Source organism: Formica exsecta, unplaced genomic scaffold (assembly GCF_003651465.1).
Source record: "Formica exsecta isolate Colony F162 unplaced genomic scaffold, ASM365146v1 scaffold859, whole genome shotgun sequence".
Classification (NCBI taxonomy): Eukaryota; Metazoa; Arthropoda; class Insecta; order Hymenoptera; family Formicidae; genus Formica; species Formica exsecta.
Window position 1 is genome coordinate 1 of NW_021853631.1, and position 6,048 is coordinate 6,048.

A 6,048-nucleotide genomic window follows, 5' to 3' on the forward strand; every position below is an offset into this window, starting at 1 on the left:
GTCAACTCTTCCTCCTTCCATTTTTCCTCATTCCATTTTTCCTCAACGCTCGTCGTTACAGGCGAAGGGTCGATCGCGTCTCGCTTTATCATTTCGCGTTTAATCTTGTCTCGCTCGATCTCGTCTCGCTCGGCGCGCTCGGCGATGCGCCGCAGCGGGTCGATGATTGGCTTAAAACGGCTCTCCATTGCGATCTCGTTCTCCATTTTGCCGGTCTTTAACGCTCTGTGTTTTTTACGAATCGATGCGCGCGTCTTAGCGATCTCTTTCGCCGTCTTCTCTCGTTCACCGATATCCGTCGCAGCCATCGTGATTAACGAATCGATTCTTCTCGCTCGCGGGAGAGAGACCGATCGACGCGTTCGACGTATTCGCGACGACGGATCGCTCTACGGTACGGCGAAGCCGTTAAACCCTTGTCTGTATCTGCCGGCGCGAAGCGCGCTATCTTTGTCGATCACTAGGAAACCATATCTGTATCGCCAACACGCGCGACATAGCGCGTGAAAATTCTCATACGACATATCCGTGTTCACGTGATCGTTGTATGCGTGACGCAAATTAGTGCCATCTTGCTTAAAAAGAATCAACAGATTCGCGTTATCTCGAAGCCTTCTTGCTTAAAAAGAATCAGCAGATTCGCGTTATCTCGAATCAAATGCTTTGGTATTTTAGCGTACGTTTGGCACAGATAAAAGCAATCGATGTTCGAGTGTCGACCAATAGCGAAGTACTCTCTAATAGTACTCTGTTTGTCGCACGCTACATCGTCGAATACGAATATAGAATTCGGGAGCGCTTCGCTAGGGTGAAGCGAGGGGGGGATTTAAAGCTGGAGGAGGCACGAACCAAGCATCCATCTCTTCCGTGGCAGTGGCACTGTCGTATCTGTGTAGGGCGTTTACACACTTCCTCAGCCCGACAAATAATTGTTAGAAAACAACATTTGCGGGTCTGAAAAAATACGCGAGGTACAAGTGGCTGAATCGGGAATCGAACCCGAGTCTTTCGCTTTCCGGGCAACTGCTCTTACCACTGAGCTATTCAGACCTCGCACCTTACGCCACTCTAACACAGTACATACGACTCCAGAGCGATGTTGGAATCTTGCTCAATGGATGCAGTGCCGATTGCCACGGAGAGACAAAGTCCCCAGCACGTCTCCAGAGCGGTCCAAATCATAACGATTGAAAATTGGCGCCCGTAGCCGCTCAGCGATGAGTCTTGACTCGTCACCAGCATGAATGGAAGCCTCCTCGAGTAGTCCATCCTAAACCGCTACGCCTAAGCAGCCCCCTCTTCTGCTCCCAATTAATACGAAATAACGTCAGAGTTATCGGAAAATGTGAAATAACCTATATCTTCCATCGGTGCCAATAAATTCTCTAAATACTGATATTTTTGGATCCGGAGGTGCGGCGCTACCGTCGATGCTTGGAGCATTACAATCGTCCCTGGCAACGAACGCACATCGACGGCCCGGCGCTGCTCGTTAGAGATTGTAGCGAATGCAATTCACGAAGCAGCGGTATGGTGTAATCGGTGATATCAGCGGCGCCAGCTTATTAAACAGAGCGATAAACGCGCTATCCTTCGAACTACACATACCCGGATATCAATTTTGCGGGCCGGGTACCCGTCTCGCGAAACAACTCGCGCGAGGCGATCGAGGCATCAATCCTCTGGACGCGGCCTGCCGCGAGCACGACGTCGCGTATTCGCCAAGCGGCGAGCTCGCCGATCGACACGCCGCCGACCGCGCGTTCGCTGAGAGAGCGCGCGAGCGCGTCGCGGCGAGAGAGCCGCCGCGACAGCTGTATGGATAGCTATGAAATCGAAAACGAAACTCGGAATGGGCGCGACGAGAATCAAAAGAAAGAAGAGCAAAAGGAGGACGACCGCTACGAGGAAAAGAACGCTTCCGATAGCGAAACGCGGCGGCTTTTTGCCCCTGCTGCCGTTATTGGGAGCTCTCGGTTCTTTGGCTGGAGGAGCGGCAGGAATCGCGAAAGCGGTGAACGATCGCAAAGCGGCGCGACGACAGTTGGAGTCTGATAAGCCGATAAATATTATGGCTATTAATCTCATTAGAGTAGAGTGCAACGTCACGACAGGGGCGTTTCACAATGATAAATCCGCGCATACTATACACGAGTTCGCGCCTAATGTTCCACCCGGATATAAAGTGTCGGAGATCCCAGCGCAGATCATTTACCTCCCGATCATCGCGCGGACCATTACTGATATAAATGTGCGTGTCGTGGATCAGAAAGATTAATCGATTTTCGCGGCGAAGAGATCAAAGTTCGTCTGCACGTGCGGCGAAGACGATAGAAAGGTGCGCGATGCTCGTAGTGAACGGATCGAATGCGAGAAACGCGCCCATCGTCGCTATCGCGTCACCCCTAGACGCGAAAAAGAGAAAGAAAAAGGGAGGAAGGTTAACCACCGCTAACGCGGCTTTCCTGCGCTCTTTGGGTTTCGTCGTACCAAGAACCGTTTTTCCGTAAAAGCGGAATGTGCGACATTCTAAGCATCGGCGGGGAGCCTATCTTCGACGATCGTATCGTCAAGATTGAAACTCACACATACAATCCTTACGCTAATACTACGTTTGGGAATAGCGACGAGATACGAATTCCTATACAACAACAAGATCTGTACACATTACCATGTGATAGTTTTCTCTACATAGAAGGTAGACTCGAGTCTAAAGAGTCGCCGAGTGCGCAAGAGGAAACCGCGTCGGTGACGAGGCTAGTGAACAATTGCGCGGCGTTTATGTTCGAGGAGATTCGCTACGAACTCGACGGTGTGGAAATCGATCGAAGCAGAAATGTTAGGATAACGAGCACGATTAAGAATTACGCGTCGCTGTCAGTCGAAAAAAGCAAGATATTAAAGAACGCCGGATGGGATTTATCAGCGGCAACTCATTCATCGATCAACGATTTCAACTTTTGCGTACCTCTCAACATATTATTAGGTTTTTGTGAAGATTACAAGCGTGTCGTGATCAACGCGCGACACGAACTTATTCTAATACGAGCGCGTAATGATAACAATTGTATCATATCGCGCGAAACGCAAGAGCCTAAAATCGTTTTATTAAAGATACAGTGGCGAATGCCACATATAGTGTTAAACGATATTAATAAATTAAGGTTATTGCGCACATTGGATAGCGGACGATATCTGAGCGTCGCTTTTCGCTCGTGGGATCTCTACGAGTTTCCGCTTCTACAGAGCACGACTAAACATTCGTGGGCTGTCAAAGCGGCGACGCAACTCGAAAAACCGCGATACGTTATCTTCGCGCTACAGTCCGGAAAGAAGAACGTTCTATCCGAGGAGCCTTCCCTATTCGACGATTGCAAACTAACTAATGTCAAATTGTATCTTAATTCCGATTTTTATCCTTACGACGATATGAATTTAGATTTCGATAAGCGCAAAGTCGCAGTGCTATACGATATGTACTCAAAATTTCGAAGAACGTATTACGGATGCGAAAATGACGAAGCGCTCTTAAATCTGAATAAATTTTTAGTCTTAAGAATTACGCGTCGCTGTCAGTCGAAAAAAGCAAGATATTAAAGAACGCCGGATGGGATTTATCAGCGGTAACTCATTCATCGATCAACGATTTCAACTTTTGCGTACCTTTCAGCGTGTTATTAGGTTTTTGTGAAGATTACAAGCGTGTCGTGATCAACGCGCGACACGAACTTATTCTAATACGAGCGCGTAATGATAACAATTGTATCATATCGCGCGAAACGCAAGAGCCTAAAATCGTTTTATTAAAGATACAGTGGCGAATGCCTCATATAGTGTTAAACGATATTAATAAATTAAGGTTATTGCGCACATTGGATAGCGGACGATATCTGAGCGTCGCTTTTCGCTCGTGGGATCTCTACGAGTTTCCGCTTCTACAGAGCACGACTAAACATTCGTGGGCTGTCAAAGCGGCGACGCAACTCGAAAAACCGCGATACGTTATCTTCGCGCTACAGTCCGGAAAGAAGAACGTTCTATCCGAGGAGCCTTCCCTATTCGACGATTGCAAACTAACTAATGTCAAATTGTATCTTAATTCCGATTTTTATCCTTACGACGATATGAATTTAGATTTCGATAAGCGCAAAGTCGCAGTGCTATACGATATGTACTCGAAATTTCGAAGAACATATTACGGATGCGACAATGACGAAGCGCTCTTAAATCTGAATAAATTTTTAAGTAGCCGTGTTAAGAAATGGCGTGGAATTGACGCATCACATCTTTCGCCCACCGATATCTTGGGATCTGCTAACGAGAGCGGAAAAATCGCGAGCGTGTTGGTTGACATCTAATCATCATCAATTAAAGTGGAATGACGGACACGTGAATTACGGGTCGATGAAAAGACTCATTCGGGACGCCGTATGTCGAGAATCTAGCCCCGATTCAGCGATAAGAATCTACGTTAAAGGTCACGAGAAGAAAAAATGGCTAATCGAGATCTTAGGAAACGTTGCCGACGATCGCGACATTGCCGTCTCCGTCGAGACTATCGATGCTGATTACGAGGATATCAAACGTCTGGAAACTCTAAACGCTTCGCGGGCCTTTCGCTGCGGATATCACGCGAAGAATTGCGCGTTAGAGAACGCTTGTAACTTGCACAATTGGTGGTTCGAACGACGCGATCATTTACGTAATATCTACGATTGATTCTATATTATATTACTTTATATCTACTCGTTTGTATTATAAATTATATCGAATTATTGTATATTATGCATCATCATATATTATATAACATATCGAGTCAATTATGTAATCTATAAATTTAATTATATTTTAAGCTTTATATAATGTATCGAATCTATTATCAATTATATAACCTATTGATTGCGCGATATCGATGTCTCCATCCAGCTGAAAGTTCAGTCTGAGCAAATCCGGACTGTTCTCGATAATGCCTCGCGCCTCCTCGCGCAAATCCGAGGCGAGATCTCCCAAAACGTAAGCCTTTATTGCAATTAAATCACCGTTCACATTAATATAATCGGCCGCGTTAATTATCTGCTCGATTCGTTCCATATCGAGTAGTTCGCGACTGATTTTAATTCTCGTTATTTCACACCTCGCCACTTTGCTCTTATACCGTTTCGCGCTTTGTCGACTCGTCATTTCACTATTTTGCGAGCGAGAATACTTTGACGCTTCTCGAAAGGATCTCGCATTTATAAGGATCGACGCGCGGATGCCGCGGTACGAGCGGAGATAAACAAGTAATAAAAATAGATTATAGAGGAAAATATATAACAAAAAAATGCGATAAGAGGGACTCGAGCTCCCGCTAAATAACGAGCATCCCGGATGCGCGCTTCACGATATCGGACTTCCTCGAAATGTTAAGATTAACGCTGCGATAAACACGCACACGGGACGAATCTATGCGATCTACGACGACGATAAGGTAGCGGAGATTGACGAGTGCCGCATCATAGTCATTAGACACGCTCCATTAAAAGATATATTTCCCGGAATACCGCCCGCGATAACGTCAGCTTTTCGATATATCGACGGCAATCTATATTTTTTCACCAAACGTCAATTTTACGCCTTTAACGAATTTACGAATATCGTAACTTCGGCGGGTCCTTTCGATCTACACGCGCTCGGTATCGAGTGTCCTACGGATGGGCTGCTAAGACAATTGCGCGATCTCCTAAGTCGCGTTTATCGTCTCAGCGACGCGACCGAGAGAGAGAGAATCGACGAGGAGGACGACTAGAGCGACTCTATCGTCATTTTTAAAAAATAGAATATAAGAGAGGACGCGCGAAAGAGGAAGAAAAAATCTCTACATGAGTATATAAAGACCATCCATCAGTTAAGCGCTTCATTGTCGACGGAGAACGCCGAAGCCTACGAACAAAAAAAAACGAGCGATAATGTACGCGACAATGGGTGGGCCACCGCAACAGCAGTACTCATTTGACAATCGATCGAGGCTAACCGAGCGAGACCACGAGGATAGCGCGGGATACGCTA

The 6,048-nt window shown here is 46.5% G+C and overlaps 1 non-coding gene across 1 annotated transcript; it reads right to left on the minus strand.

The window, feature by feature from the left end:
* Window positions 1-978: 978 nt before the first annotated feature.
* Window positions 979-1,050, minus strand: Trnas-gga. The gene has a single exon. It is a non-coding gene; the product is annotated as a tRNA-Ser (tRNA).
* Window positions 1,051-6,048: the final 4,998 nt, after the last annotated feature.